Genomic DNA, 2,500 nt, shown 5'->3' on the forward strand with positions numbered 1-2,500 from the left:
AACCCAAAGACACGTTTTGCAGGTAGGCAAACAACTCTGAGTAGTTAAACACTTTAGTTGCGGTTTTGGAAAGATAAATAGCCTATGGTGCACGGGTCGCTTCATTAAACTGTCATGAAGGTTGTTGCTTTTACCCGAGACGTCAGAATAAAACAGCCATGCGTTGACATAAGTGTTGACTTTATTTAGATTTAGGACTTCGGTTCAGAAAGGAGCAATACAAACGCTTTATACAGTTTTATACACAATCTGGAAAACATAAAATACAGAATAAACTGGCAGATTATGTTTTCCCCATGAGTCCCACACCTGAAATATACAATATCCAGGCATCTCATGCAAGACGCGTCAAAATAATAGCATCTTGAAATTAATTACTATATGCAAATAAGGAACAATAAATAGATAATGGGGTGTTTTCAGCACTGCGTGGGCTGGACAGCGTCTCTATGGAGCCGGATAGGGATGAAGGGTTTGTGACGTTGCAAAATGATTGCCATCATTTTAATTTAGCTATATTAATTAGTATTGTACCACGACTGTGCATGTAAAACATCGGCTTCCTGGCAGACAAATAAATATGTCTCTGCTATCACACATATACGGTTAGTCAGATTAGTGCTTAAAATAGCTCCCTGTTGACTCGGATTGAGTGTTAGTAAGATGTATCCAATCAAAGGCTGTCAACAGCTTTCATTTCCCTGCAGTGATGAATGAAGGCTATAATGATTTCATATATAATGGTTCATTCTGAGAATACACTTGGCATCACTTGTAGTGTACAGACTTTTTGTGTACGATATTTGCTTGGTGACACTACAGTGATAATAGACTGGACTATCAATTGAATACTTTGGTATTGTATTAATATTCTATTATAACATATTTTAGCCAAGTTTTAGTGGGCCTATATCGTAGTCTGCTACCATAACATTAGACCTATCCAATAATGTAAAGCAATGCACAGATTTTTAGAATGATGAGAATGATGCATGAATAGGTGAGCACAATATGTATATGTGATATATTATCATTATTACTATTCTTGTTGTTGTACCAAAGTTGTATGAATTCCATTATATTCAATTCAATGTGTGATTCGTATTCATTTTATAATATATCATTTTCTGTGGTCTTTTATTCCTCGTGAGATATGTCAGCGTGGGTCTTTGCTGTTTGTTGACCTGTGAAGTGGCCTGACAATGGCCATGTCAGGGCTTATAGTAAGTACACAGTTCACTGGGATCAATAATATTGGTCGCCCAGGCAATAGTGATCGCTGGTTAGAGGCAAGAGGAACGTAAACTACCTCTTTAAAAGTGTGCCTGATTGATGAAGGCTCGGCAGATAGACAAACAAAAGCTACCCTGTGTTTTACCTGAGAGTGGCAGGTCAAAAACGCAGCTGTAGGACATGGTAATTTACAAGTCAGTTAGAGGAAATAAATGGAAGTATGTGACATGTAATTTACTCTCAATAATGTCTGAAGCTTTACGATACATATGATTTAGCAGAATTGCCATGCACACTAGTAATCCATAAACCCTGATGACTTTCGCCAGATTTAAACAGACCCCGTATCTGAACACTTTGTTTATTCTGGTTCTTTTCATTATTGTCGATTTGCTCTACTTGACGGAGAAATTAGCTGGCACGTCTCCAGACAAGCCAGTACCACTGGTCCTTACCGAAGAGTAGATCAGAGCATGATTTGAACAACCTTTCCAAAAGCACAGATATTCTCTGTTGACCGTGCCTCTGTGAAACATTGCAAATCCAGGTCACTAGGAGGACAACCTTTTTTTTCATGCAACCCAGAATAACAGAGAGCGTCCCAAGAGGAGTCTAGCAGTGTTTGTTTTCTCCTCCATTGTCTCCGTCGAGCCGGGAGGGGATTTGAATCATGGTCTGTGGGGATATATATCTTTTCTGATCTGCCTGTTATTTCCCCCTCCTGCCAATGACTAAATTATAACTTAAAGGTCTAATTTCAACACAAATGAGGCCCCCTGTGGCCGCGAGCGTGCTTGTTTTAGAGTGGACACACTGAAATGAACCCAGAACCCAGCTGGAGGTAAAACATCGTTTATTATGTTGAGTCATTCCTATTTTCATTTTTCTGCTGTTCTCCTTTATTTTTCAATTCTGAAATGGCATCATTGGGGTCAGCGACGTGCCATCCATAAGCATGAGGCTCTCTGTGGTTGGACATCAGTGGTGACTTGGGCTTGTGTTTTGATCATTCTCAAAGCTAGGCTGTAAACCCGTCCCAACCGGATTCTTGATATGGTTTAAAACGGAAGAAGAAATCCATAGGCAGTGGCCACCGCATGCTCTTGAATATCCATAACACTTGTACGAAGGGTAAAATATACCATCACAGTGTGTTTACTCACTATAATCATGTGTTGAACCAGCCAGGTGGGATGTACTCACGTACATTTTGAGTGCTCTACCAGGGGATAACAACACATGGGCTGCTGGATCTTTGAACAGGAGG

Source organism: Pollachius pollachius (assembly GCF_949987615.1).
Source record: "Pollachius pollachius genome assembly, chromosome: 13".
In the NCBI taxonomy this organism is placed as follows: domain Eukaryota; kingdom Metazoa; phylum Chordata; class Actinopteri; order Gadiformes; family Gadidae; genus Pollachius; species Pollachius pollachius.